General features: G+C 43.6%; 1 pseudogene; it reads right to left on the bottom strand.

Annotated features, from left to right (window-relative positions):
* Positions 1-2079: 2079 nt before the first annotated feature.
* Positions 2080-4504, bottom strand: LOC118079397 (protocadherin alpha-13 pseudogene; annotated as a pseudogene).
* Positions 4505-14653: the final 10149 nt, after the last annotated feature.

Raw genomic sequence — 14653 nt, 5'->3', positions numbered from 1 at the left:
ATTTTCTGATGACAGCAAGGAGGAGGAGCTCTCCTATGAGCCTGCAAGAGGTATTTAAAAGTAAAGAGTGACACCCTGTGAAGAAATTTAAAAATGCAATTCTTGCAATATTTGTTTGGGCTTTTTTTTTTGTTTTCTGGTGTTCTTTATTCTTCTAGTGTTCTTATGCTTCTTTAAATGTATGTGAAGATAGTCATATTTATCATTGTAAGCATTTGACATAAGATTTGTGTGTATGTGGATATATAATTACTCCTGTGTGGCAGCAGTTTTTTAGGATCGCATTCCTGCCTTTGAGAATTTCCATTCTTAAAAGTTTATGTTGTACAAATGTGGGTATGTTTTCATTCATGTTAAAGAAAGATGATTCACTTTAACAGTGGGGAAGAAAGTGGGGGTAGAGATGAAAGAAAAATGGGAAATGTGAGAAAGAGAAGCACTATGGTCATGATAGACCAAGTGGAACATTGTTACATTCCAAAAAGATAATAGCATGAGAGCCAATAATCACAGGTTCCCCAAACTACTGAAGAAGATACAGTGGGTGTACCTTTTCTTCACTGTTCTTATTTACATACTTTTGTGCCATACTGCTTCTGAGCACAAATGATTCTATGATTCTTTCTTTTCCTTTATTCTTCAGGTGGATACACTAACAGTATGAGAACACACTTTATTTGTGCATGATGCGGCGTCCCATTTGGGTATGTGCTGTGTCAAGAATCTGTATAATATACAAATAAGATTTATGGATCTAAGATCTCTTGTGAACGGAGGTATCCCTCCTGTTTGTGTTTCACTGTTTTAGACCATGCAGATGATATGCTAAAGGCTAGTAATTTGAATTGCTACCTCTTGAATGGTGTGCTAATGAATTTGTTGCTGCTTTCATTCTGTTTGCTCTGCCAGTGTCTGGCCTGGGCTTCAAGAACAGTAAAACGTAATTGTGGTTGCCAGTTTGTGAGTGATGTGGTTGAGCATGTTCAAACATTGATGTTATCACATATTGCTTTGTTCTGGTTTTGGAGATCTGCACATATCCATTGGCAGAAGAGCTTTGCTTTTCTCCTACAACCATGTAAAGATCCTTCAGCCTTCTCATTTATGCTTTGCTGCTCCATAGGCTAAAGTTCCTTCTTTGTCTTCCATGTGATGGCAAGGGGCAACCACTGATGTGCGTGAACACAACCCTGTGTTTGAAAGTAGTTTGACTTTGATTCATCCCAGGAAACATCTTAGATCCACAACCAAGTCAAGAAATCATTTGAGAATTTGCTTGCTAATGAATTTGTCAGTCAGTTCTAATCTCAGAAAGATTTTTAAAATCAAGTTTAGGGGTGGTAGGTTCTTCAGTCTTGGGAGAGTCCTGGATGCCTTTTGCTTGCCTACCTGCCTGCTTGCACAACATGCTATTGCAAAGAAGTTTGCTTATGGTACTTCCCACATATCTTCCCTAGCGCTGGGTTAGATGGTATGAGGCACATCTCTTACAAACATGGAGAGTTTGTGTGTTTAATGAGAATGTTGCTATTGCCTTCTTCCATGATTTGGCAGGAGGTTTGGCTTGAGGGAAGATCACATTTCTCAGAGACAAGAGAGTCCATGTAGATGAGGAAAGAGGTTTAAGAATGGGAACAGTGGAGTTGGAGTTTTAATAATGTGTGCTCTTATGTATCTAATATAGAGTTTTTATACATTTAAAATGTTTCATTAACAACTGAGATGAAGTAGGCTAACTGGATTCCAGACCCTAATGCCAAAACATAATTACTACAATATTATTTCAAACAGCAATGCTGCCCAATATCTTTAAATCTCTTTTCCTGATCAAAGCTCATGGCATTCTGCAAAGCTCAGTGTATTCTTTGATTTCCTGGTCAGTAACATGTTTTATAATAAGCAGAAATTATTCCATCAAGTTGTGTTCTGTGCTGGAATTCCCTGACCCATGTGGCTAATTTATAACCAAGGCTATATATTACTCTTCTACCACCAAGAGAATGAACAAACAGATTAAACATTGAAATCATGCTATTATATCCAAGTGAGTATTTGAAACATACTCCCAAGACAGGTACATCACAGGACAAACTGAAATGAATAGTAGAGACTCACCTGCCCAGATGAATTAGGGACCACCTCCGTCATAATCCCTACATCCCCATTCTCTGTAAAGACAGGAATGTTGGGGCTGAAAACCATGAGATCACTTTTGGCTCCAGCCTCTCCACTCACTCCTGCCAAAATGTGGCTATGGCGATTTGAGTAAGACCAACTGCCCACTTCGCTTGCACACACCAGCGTGGCTGTGCCGGGACCATACGCCATGGTCTCCTCTGCTTGCCTCTGGAATCGCTGAGCCACATATAAGATGACTGCAAGCAGGAACAAGCTGGACACTGAGCAGATGGCAATGATTAGGTAGATGTTGACCTTCTCCACCAGGGGTCCTGAACTACCTCCCATCCTGGGAAGATGGACATCATCATGGAACATCTGGGTGTTTGCCACCAAGGACACACTCAACGTAGTTGTAACGGATCGCGGTGGCTTCCCATGGTCCTTCACCAACACCAGCAAACTATGGCTGCTGCTGCCCTCTACATCATTCAGGGCACGTCTGGTACTTATCTCACCACTGTACAGTCCCACTTGCCAGGGTCCACTGGTCAATTCATGCAACTCATAGCGTAGCCATGCATTGTAGCCTGAGTCAGCATCCAAGGCATGGATCTTGCTCACTAAGTGGCCAGCCATGACAGGGACCGCCAGCTTGACAGGGGCCTCCCCTTGTCCAGATACTGTTGGGTCGTTGTCATTGTCATCCACCACAAACACCTGCACTGTCACATTGCTGCACAAAGAGGGCAGCCCAGCATCCTTGGCCCTCACCTGGAATTCCAGCAACTTCATCTCCTCATAGTCTAAGGACTGCAGTGCATAGATCTTGCCGCTTTCTGAGTGCACCGAGATGTAGCTTGACAGAGACCAGAGCTTCTCGTCAAGCCAATAGCTGACTAGGGCGTTCTCAGCCATGTCTGGATCTGAGGCAGACATTGTAAAGATATGGGCACCAGGTGGATTATTCTCCTTCACAAAGACTGTATAGAATGGCTGAGCAAAAGCAGGTGCATTGTCATTCACATCACTAATGGGCACCACTAGGCTGCTACTTGCTGATAGTGAGGGAGCCCCTTGATCCTGCGCCACAACCACCAGTCCATACTCAGCCACCTGCTCTCGATCCACAAGTTCAGCTAGCACTAGTGAGTAGTAATTTTTGAAGGTGGGCACCAGCTTGAATGGAAGCCCAGTGGGCCACAGAAAGCAGCTCACTTGCCCATTGGATCCAGAATCCCTGTCTGAGATGCTGATCAGGGCTACCACTGCCCCTGGCGAGGAGTCTTCAGGCAATGGCACTAGCATGGACTTCAATGACATCTCGGGAGCATTGTCATTTACATCTAAAATTTCAATAAGGATAGTGCAGTGCCCAGACAAAGGTGGGCTACCTCCATCTTTTGCCTCAATTTCAACATTATACATATTAATATCTTCAAAATCCACTTTCCCTTTTACCCTGATCTCACCTGTATCCGACTGTATACTAAATATATGGGAAGGAACATTATTACTGAAGGAGTAGGTGATTTCCTTATTACTTCCTTCATCTAAGTCTGTTGCATTGAGATGAATAACCAATGTTCCATCTGCCACATTTTCTAACAATTTCACTTTATAAACAGATTGGTTAAATACAGGTGCATTGTCATTTGCATCCATCACAGTGATCTCAAGATGGACTGTGCCTGTGAGTTCTGGTTGACCCCCATCAGTAGCTGTTAGCACTAAACGATGCACAGGGATTTTCTCTCTGTCCAGAGGTTTATTTAAAACAAGTACCAATGACACACTCTGCTGGTCATTTAATTTCTCTTCAACAACAAAATATTCTGTGGAATTAAGCTTGTACTTGAGTTGAGCATTAACACCAACATCTGCATCCGAGGCTCCCTTCAGAGGAAAACGCGTACCAGGCAGCATTGATTCTGCAACACTGAGGGACTGTTTACCTTCCAAGAAAACAGGAGAATTGTCATTTATGTCCTTGATTTCCACCTCTACGTGGAAGACCCTCAGAGGCTTATCCACAATCACCTCCAGGTGAACAGGGCACAAAGGGCTCTTGTTACACAGCACCTCCCTGTCTATCCGGGAATTAACAAACAAAATCCCATTCTGGACATTTACCTCAAAAGAGTCCCCATGATCTTCAGACTCCATCCGGAACATACGAGGCATAAGCTCCTCCACCTCCAGCCCCAGATCCTGGGCAATGCGGCCCACGAAGGTGCCATGCTGGGATTCTTCAGGCACAGAATAATGGAGCTGGCCGCTCCCCATCAACCAGACTGTGTGAAGCAAAATCAGCTGTAGCAGCTTCCTTCTCCCCACTGAAGAACGGTCTCCCCATGGAGCAACCATCTCAGAAATATTTCATATAACTCCCCTCTTTTATGAAATATCTCTGGGGGGAAAACATTGAAAGAATCTAAATCCAGCCTGCTGATATACCTTTTCTTCCTCCAATTATAAGAACGGGAATGATCTCTGGTGATGACAAAGCAGTGGAAGAGCCTTTTGTTCCCCTTTTATTCGCAGCAAGTTACTTAAGCAGAGAGCGACATCATGCGACTAGATGGGAAAGTACAGTAGATGTTTATATTGTGTGTAGTTTTGGAGAACGTTTGATGTCATCCATTTGTTTAGTAAAATTAAAATCATGTTCAAATGAATGATAAACAAGATGTTGTTGTTGTTCTTGAAAATGATTTAATACTGTATATTCAAAATGTATATTTTCCTTTGCCGGTGAATATGGCTGGTTAAATACACTTGCCCCATCATTGAAAGTTTCCATCTTTTATACCAACATATGACACATGTTGGCACCGCTAGCATCTTTCACTGCTTGGAGATCAGGGTGTGCATAACAATATTGTCCTGTATTTGGGAGGGCCTAGAGTAGCTCAGTCATAGAGCACCTGCTCTGCATGCAGAAGGTGCCAGATTCAATCTGCAGCATCTCCAGAAAGGGCTGGGAACGGCCCCTGTCTAGAACCCTAGAGAATCACTGCCAGTGAGCTACAGTAGATGGATTACAGGTAGGTAGCTGTGTTGGTCTGCTGTAGTCGAAACAAAAATAATTCCTTCCAGTAGCACCTTAGAGACCAACTAAGTTTGTTATTGGTATGAGCTTTCATGTGCATGCATTGCACACGTCTTCAGATTCTTGGGTCTAATTCAGTTATAGGCAACTTCCTGTGGTCCTATGACCTATGAAACACATTTATTATTTTTCTTCCCAGTAGTTCTGGAGCTTCCTTGACTGAAGAACTGATATTCTGATATTCCATGCCTCTTTCTATTAGGATTTTCAAGTTATTTATGAATGCTATATGGCATTTCAGGATAATGACATATTTCTGCATTGTGGTTGCCAGGACAGAACACAACTATGGTGCATATTTACCTTATTTCATTACATTTGTATTTCTCCCTTCATTGCACAGAATTTTTGCCTTTAAAGAAAGAGAGATGCAGAGTAGAGAGAGAGAGAATTTTTGCCTTTAAAGAATTTTTGCCTTTAAAGAAAGAGAGATGCAGATGCTGCTTTAGGCAATGTTACCAGTTAAGAGTCTTATTTAAGAAGGCTGTGCTTTTGCTACCTCTTATGAAGTGAAGTTTTAACCTGCCTACTCATCCCACTGTTGGTAGAGCTGGACTAGCTGGTTTCCATCTGGGGCAGTTTTGAAGTTCCCATTTCACATTTGCCAGAGGAAGAGCTCTTTTGTACAACTTAGCTCTGGCAGGCAGCTGAGTGGTTCAGACAGACATTCCAGTATTTCCATGTAGTTTTAGGTCTCTTATTTCTTCTGAAGTCTCGCTGGGCAAATCAATAAGTTTTGACCTGGTGCTGAATGACTGCAACATTGGCACCAGTCCCATGCCTACTTTTCTCAAGTCAAGGAAGAAAGACTGCTAAGGAAAAGAGCAGTTATCAGCATCACTTTAAAGGCCAGTTCTTCTAGGCTTGCAGTTCCATGAGGCTCTTTACTATTATTATTTTCTTCTTCGTGGTCACCTGCTCTCCATAATTGGCTCATACGCATAACCTTGCTTTGAGAGCACATAGCTAGAATTCCTTGATCAATGACTCCAACAACCACATGAACAAAATATGAACTTCATGGCGGAGCAGGAATTGGATCTAAGGCTGAGAGCAGATTGCAGGTTTTTTTACAGAGATGTGAAGACAATATGATAGAACTATGAACATGTTCATGTGGACCATTCCCTGGTAAGAGCCCAGATGAAAAGTCAGAATGTTGTCCCTCGTGCGGAAGATGATGGCAGCTTAAATCCTCGTTGTGGTGCAGGTCATGAGATTGCAATAGATGTTGGATTCCATGTCTGAAAGGGACACAAGCCCCCATTGGAAATCTTTTGCCCAGTGCCTTTATCTGAAAGTGTATACTGTATCTTCAAGTTCCAGATTGGTAGCCATGTTCTGATATTCAACTAATATATGAATAAAATAAAAAAAATCCTTCAGTAGCACCTTAAAGACCAACTAAGTTTTTATTTTGGTATGAGCTTTCGTGTGCATGCACACTTCTTCAGATACAGTGAAATGGAAGTTTCCAGGCACTTATGTAGAGAAGGGGTGGGGAGGGGTGGGGATGGGGAGGGGGGATCACTCAGAAGGGTGGTGGAAATTTCCACCTTTACACCTGCAGAAGTCTAGTCTACTAGAAATAATGATTAACAAATCTCATTGCATTGTTGATCTCCCAATCACTTCCATGTTCTTTGTCCAGATCTGCTCTGTTGATCAGATTTATGACTACGCCTTTACCAAAGTTCCCAAGTAAACTGAATATATTCCAGTCAAGCCCAGGAGTGTTCTCACTGGAATGCAGTGCCATAATGTGCCAGACTTTGGGGAAGACCTGACACCTCTTACTATTTACTGGAAACTTCAAACGGTATCTTTCTTTGTCTAACAACTTTTCAAAAGCTAAAAATAGCATATTATTCTGTCCACCACAGTGCTCTACCTTCTTATTTGTTTATTCATTTTAACAATTTGCAAATGAGGCACTCACTATTACCAATTCAGTTCTGAGAAGCAATATCTCTTTTAGAGGGAAACTGTGTGACTTTATCATCAATACTGAGGATTTCTATATCCAGATAATACAATGCAAGAAGATTTTCAATCCGAAGCTCAAATTTTAGTACTTAACTTACTGTCTGACCACACAGTTCCTCTGTTGTCCACTATCATGCACTAAGCTGCAAATCCAGATGTTTTCTCAAATCCAGATGTTTTCTTGCATTTAATAACACAATAGGCAGGCTGTCATCTGTTTCTGGGATCCTCTTCTGCAATGGACTCACTGGCAATACAGGGCTCCAAATCCTCTGGGATCCAGCAGCAAGCTTCTCTGGCTAGAGAGACGCACACTATGGCAATGCACAGAAAACCGATTGGCAGCCATAAGCCCGACATATTAGGTTGCCTGGTTTTTTTGTAGCAATAGAAAAACAGAGGTTTGCAGTATAATAATTTCCTTCTTCTGCAGCTGGTTCAGCTAGCACTACTCTCTTGCTATTTCTGCCTCTAGCTATCCATCAGAACGGCACTCAAATTCTGCACTCAAATTCTACGAAAATACAATCGTTTCGCTCTTCTTTCAGCTTGAATTCTGAGCCATTAAAAGATTCCCTTTGCCAGAGTGGCTGGTTCTTCCTTTCCAGTCATGGACAACAGCAACACCTAGCGTCTAGATCACTGCTGTGCTCCAAATACTGCAAACAGCGATGCTCAATGTCGCTTAGGTGATGTCACGGGTTACAGGCTACTGAGAATGAGCAACAATATGCTCTGGCGTCATAATCTATGAACTACTTTTACAAACATCTATCCTGGGTTTATTAATAACCAGCTTATATAATCATTATTCTATATAGAGTGAGTGCCTTGCACCTCCCCCCCCTACTTTTTAAGTTTTCCCCTTTGCCTTTGGTAACTCTCAGTAATGCTCTGATGTAGTGGGCTCATGTGTTAGGGCTTTCACTGTGGGACAATCTTGTACTAAAGCAGGCATCCCCAAACTGCGGCCCTCCAGATGTTTTGGCCTACAACTCCCATGATCCCTAGCTAATAGAACCAGTGGTCAGGGATGATGGGAATTGTAGTCCAAAACATCTGGTGCTAAAGGTGCCATCAAGAACTCTTTTTGTTCAACACAAGTTATGCTCCTTAATTCACCAAAGCTGCATATATTATGTGTAGAAATTATCTGATTTCATATTTTGCTGCTGGATAAATTATATATGATTTTTTTTATTATATCCTGTAAACACATTTAAATGTATTATATCTAGAATTATGATGCATTTTAAAAGTAAATATGCCCAAATGGAACCCATTTTTAAATATTTTGCATGGGGGTGATCCTGCATATATTGTTGGCATTGTTCTTTGGTGCATTGTCCTTTTATTATTACGGTATTTAGAAGATTATTTAAATCCAATTATATATTTACAAAAAGTATTCAGATATGATGCACATTGGGACAAAATTGTAGCCTCGTGTATTCATTGATGGTGTCTGACTGGCACTGGCCTGGAAAGAGATCTTGCAGTCATGACTGATAGCTCAATGAAAACAGAAACTCTACGTGTAAAAACAGTAAGGCAGATTCCATGCTAGAATTAGGAAAGGGATTGAAAATACATCTATAGCAGGGCAATGTCTGGAATATTGGTCAACCCTAATCCATCACAAAGAAGGAATAAGGTTCAGGACAAAAATACTGAAGTCTCGAATGGTACACCAACTAGAAATACTTTTTATTTTAGAGGAAAAGATGACCCAAGGTAGGCATGACAGAAGTTTACAAAATCATGTAAGATATTTTTAAAAAAAGGAGGTACAGTGGTACCTTGGTTTACAAACTTAATCCGTTCCAGAAGTGTTGGCAGATGTGCAATGGCAGCCATTTTACATAAACCACAGGATTATATTAACTTCAGTTGAAGGTGACCAGTGAGGGAGCCAGGCTTGCTAATGATACCAACTTGTTCAAGGATGTTAAAACAAAGGGAATTGCAAGGAGCTTGTAAAGTATCTCTCCAGATTAGGCAAATGGGGAAATGGCAAATACAATTCAATTTAAGCAAGTACAAAGTGAGGCACATTGGGGGGGGGATCCTAATTTCACATATATACCAATGGAGATGAACTGGCAATAAGTCACCAGAAAATGTACCTTGCTATTGTGGCTGATAGCTTGATCACCATAATGTCAACCCATTATGCAGCAGCTGTAACAAAGACAAATACCAGATTAAAGATTAAAGTAAGGGTAAGGGACTGAAAATAATACTGTCAATATCATAATACCATTATATACATCCATGGCTTCTTCTTTGACGATAACTTGTAGCCGAGTAAGATTGTCTTCCATAAACACGGTTTTAACAATGGGTCCATAAGTGACTGTGGAGGCCAATTCTGGATCCACACTGTGTACAACTCTGGTCACCTCATCGCAAAAAAGGTAGTACCGGAAAGAGCTGGAAAAGTTGTAGAAAAGGGCAACTAAAATGAACATGAGTTTGGAGCAACTCTCAAATGTGCAAAAATTACATTTGGGGCATTTTAGTTTGGGGGGGAATGCAAGTAAGAGATGACAGCATAGAGCATACAAAATTATGCATTTTGTGGAGAAAGTGGATAGAAAGAAGTAAGTTTTATTTAATTTTTAATGTAATTTCACAAGCCTTCTTGGAGTTGAAAGAGAGGGAGCAAAGCAGCTCCAGAGAGAGTGAGTTCCAGAGTCTATGCTCCACAACACATGCCACCTTCCCTTTCCCACATCCTCACCAACTTCAGCTCAGCTGTGAACCAGAACTGCTCCAGATGATCTTAGTGGGCAGGGAGAATCGTATAGAAGTATGTGCTCCATACTTCCCAAACTGAATAGACCCGTACATGTAATAACTAGCATTTGGGGCTTGCAAAAGAGCCTGGCAGCAGGATTCTACACCTGATGTAGTCTCCAAACATTCTTCAAAGGCAACTCCAGGCGAAGAGGCACGCACAGCAGCTCCATAGAAAATCTGAGGCACAGGGCCAATTGGGGGTGATCTGTACCTTGGCAAAATGAAACCATGCTCCCACAAGGTGTGGCAAGAGCACCTCGAGTCATGACCAGAGAAGCTACGTCTCAAGCATGAGGGAAATGCCAATGTCTGTGGGAGGGTGAAGTTTTCTTTCCATCAGAAGCGGAAACAATTTATAAGATAGCATGGGGGCCACGACACTCCAAAGGCCTAAATACCACACACACACACACCTGTTGTTGGTTGGGAACCATCTGCCTCAGTGTAGCAAACAAAAAAATGCCTTATCTTCTGAGTCTTCAACACTAAAACTCAGAAACGAGAGGAGCTAGGAGTCCAACGTTGTTTATTGCAAAGCAATAGGTTCAGCAGGTATCCCACAAAATCTGAACACCCCCCAAATGCCCAGGGGGGTCATTTATAAGTTTCTAGACAAAGGATTTCAATATCCACCAATCATATACATCATTACCTCGTTCCAAGTTGTTAGACCGATCATATGCATAAAAGTTACCTCATTTCATGTTCAGCATACATGCGCATAAGCATTTGCTGTTTCTGCTGAGTAGGCTTTGGTTCCCACCATGTTTTGTTATGGCCTTGCATGCATGGGCGTACCCAGGATCAAAACTAGGGGGGGGCAAGGGGAGGGGCCAAGGCACGGAAGGGGAGGGGCCACAAAGTGGGCGGGAACAGCAAACTCGCGCTCCGCCGGGCTGTGCCCCTCCATAGAAGCAGGGCTGGTGGGCGGAGGCGGAGCCCAGCCCAGCGGAGCGCGAGTTCAGCGTTCCCACCCGCCGCGCCGCGCTCCCTGGTTCCCCGCCGCGCTTGGCCTTGCCTGAGGGCGCGCCGGGGAGCTGGAGGGAGGGTGCGGCGCGGTGCGGCGGGAATGGCGAACTCGCGCTCCGCCGGGCTGTGCTCCGCCTCTGCCCACCAGCCCTGCTTCTAGAGTAGGGCAGCTGCCCTAACTTGCCGAATGGTGGGTACGCCCTTGCTTGCATGGATACATTACCATTTGCATTATGTAGCAACTTATGTTCTTATGATTAACGTACTGTATTAGCTGTTCTCTGTCCCAATGAGGACAGCAAACTTGCAGAAGCGGCAATTTCTTAAAGGAACAGGCTACCATAACTTCTCTATTAGAAGCACACCCAAGAATTTACAGGGGTACACATTATCACATTTATTGTGGCCCTTTGGGCCATTGCCACATCAGGAGTGCACCTTTGGAGGTGAAGTAAAACTGCTGGAAGGTTACAGTGACTTCTGAGGTTGTACGGGAGAGACACGTTTTGGGGCAGCTGGTTGCGTTGCTGCAGGTGCACAATGGTGTTTACTCTCTCTGTTCTCCTCCCAGTGGCCATTCCTCCTCTGGTCACTGCTATGGATGCACGACCTGACTGTCTCCAGGCTCTACAGTCGTCTGCAAGGGATTCCCACACGGCAGAGTTGATGTTGCCAGTCTTCATCTCACGTTCATAGCTGCCAAGTTATCCCTTTTTTTAAGGGATTTTCCCTTATGCTGAATAGGCTTCCTCGCGAGAAAAGGGAAAACTTGGCAGCTATGCTCACGTTTGCAGACATCTTTGCAACGCAGAGTTGGTCTGCCAACAGGCCTAGTGCCAGCTGCCTGTAGAGCACGTCCTTGGGGATCCTCTAGGGCTGCCACCTGTCCTTTAAAATAAAGGTTTGTTATGTCTGGGGGGCACAGAGTCCCTTGTTTCGTTTGGAATGCCTTTTGTTACGTTTTTGAAGACATAAAAAATAAAATTTGTGCACTCACCCTAGTTTGCTTGTCTTGCGCTGCCTAGTTTGCTAGGCACTTCGGCAGTTGAACCCGCCCTCCAAAGCTGGCTGATTGACGCTCCAGGCTAGCCAATAGAGCTCGCCAGCCAGCAGGCTCTTCCGGGTTGGGCAGAGCAATTTCCAATGGCTCTAGAAGGAGCAAGACGTTTCCCGGAGCAGCAGCTTCTGCTTGCAAAGCTCAGTCTCCCTCTGTCCCTCTCTCTGTGTGTGTTTAAGGATCTCTTGGCTTATTCCCCCCCTCAAGAATGGATAGCGTGGAGGCTGCAAAGGAGGGCTTCTTACATTTAGAATTCTGTTGCTGAAATTGAAGGGTAGTAGAAAAAGTTTAATAAATACTGTAATCCTCCATCTCTAGGCATTAAAGCATCATAACCTTCATATACTGGAGTTCTCAGGGGGGATGAGAGGTTATGTTAATCCTGTTAGGATGTTGGAGGCAAAGCTATGTGAGGAAACGATGCAGAATTTGTTGCTACCTCTCTGCCTACCCCTTTCTTTTTTGGCTGGGTTTCTACATTTACCATCCTTCTGGCAGGCAGAAATTCCGCAGGTGGAGGCATTTCCTTTCAATATTGTTCGAATCTTTGCAGTTACTGATAGCTTCCATTTGATCATTGTAATGGATTGCTTTGAAGTCATTTCTGCACCAGCTCATTTTTAGCCCACCAATTCCCTCCCAACCTGTCCTTATTTTGCCCGATCAAAGGTGGCAACCCCAGGATCCTCCCATCTTCCATTCTGTGCACATGACCAAGCCAGCATAGACATCGCTGAGATAGGTGTGCGAACTTACTGGGAATGTGGGCCTGGGAGAGCACATCTTTGTTTGGGACTCTTTCCTGCCATTTGATGCCCAACTCTGCTTAGTGCAGGGGTTCCCAACAAAATTTTCTCGAGGACCCCTCATCGAGCCGCTATTGTGACAAGGACCCCCATTAATTCCTAATCCTAAAATTAAAAAGTGAGAGCCAAATTAAGAGTCTTTTTATATTTTATATTTATACGTTTTTTACAGTTCTTCCTCTTCATCTGTAGGCCTTTGTCGTTTTAACGAACCACTTTTTAACCAACGGCCCATTTTAAACTACGCGAACTGTAGCTTCTGCGAAAAACAACGCTTTGTTTACAAACACTACTGTTTTGCAAAGAGGCAGCGCGCGCCAGGGAGGAGGGAGGGGAATGAAGAAGACAGGGTACCTGCGCAGTAGCGCACAAATGAAGCCGACGCGCGCAAAGCATCTTGGGGAGGTGAGCGTTAGTAGAATGCACGCGCTGCCTCTTTGCAAAACAGTAGTGTTTGTAAAGCGCCACCTAACGGCATACAGCAGAACTACTGCCTCTATCTAATTCTAGTTTTGCGCTAGACTCTGCTCATGCAGGAAGCGGCCAAAACAAAAAATCTGTTATCATACGAAATATATTTAATATATTTTTTATTCTAATAGCATCTTGCGGACCCCTCTGGCATAGCTCGCGGACCCCTGGGGGTCCCCGGACCACCTGTTGGGAACCACTGGCTTAGTGCAGTGCATGTTGAAAGCGTTGAAGCATAGCTCCTGGCGGTTGCAAGATGTCCATGATTTGCTTCCATAAAGTGGTGTGCTCAACACACAAGCCTGGTAGACCTTCATCTTTGTATTGGTCATTGGCATCCCATTCTCCCAGTTCTTTATGGAGAGGTGAGCCATTGCTATAGCTGCCTTGCCAATATGCTTGTCCAGCTCCATCTATAGAGAGGTTGCTGGTTATGGTGGAGCACAGGTAGACAAAATCATCCACCACCTCAAGCATGTGGCTCCTGGTGCATGGAGTGCTGGTGACCAGAGTGTTGGCCTTTGTCAGGCTGATTATATGACATCAGGTGTGAGGCTGCCAAAAAGGGTTTTGCAGGCACTACCAATTGCCTAAATCGTGGTGCCTGTAAAACCCTCCACAAGATCTAGGAGTCTTGGTAGACCACAAACTTGACATGAGTCAGCAGTGTGATGCAGCAGCTAAAAAAGCCAATGCAATTCTGGGCTGCATCAATAGGAATATAGCATCTAGATCTAGGGAAGTAATAGTACCACTGTATTCTGCTCTGGTCAGACCTCATCTGGAGTACTGTGTCCAGTTCTGGGCACCACAGTTCAAGAAGGATACTGACAAGCTGGAACGTGTCCAGAAGAGGGCAACCAAAATGGTCAAAGGCCTGGAAACGATGCCTTATGAGGAACGGCTTAGGGAGCTGGGTATGTTTAGCCTGGAGAAGAGAAGGTTAAGGGGTGATATGATAGCCATGTTCAAATATATGAAAGGATGTCATATGGAAGAGGGAGAAAGATTGTTTTCTGCTGCTCCAGAGAAGCGGACACGGAGCAATGGATTCAAACTACAAGAAAGAAGATTCCACCTAAACATTAGGAAGAACTTCCTGACAGTAAGAGCTGTTCGGCAGTGGAATTTGCTACCAAGGAGTGTGGTGGAGTCTCCTTCTTTGGAGGTCTTTAAGCAGAGGCTTGACAGGCATATGTCAAGAATGCACTGATGGTGTTTCCTGCTTGGCAGGGGGTTGGACTGGATGACCCTTGTGGTCTCTTCCAACTCTATGATTCTATGATTCTAAGATAGCACTTTGAAAGGGGCTTCACCAGCAATATATTGCAC

The sequence above is a fragment of the Zootoca vivipara genome, chromosome 8 (genome assembly GCF_965207765.1).
Source record: "Zootoca vivipara chromosome 8, rZooViv2.hap1.1, whole genome shotgun sequence".
NCBI lineage: Eukaryota > Metazoa > Chordata > Lepidosauria > Squamata > Lacertidae > Zootoca > Zootoca vivipara.
Note: the sequence above shows the minus strand (reverse complement) of the source record. Positions and strands in the feature narration are given on the sequence as shown.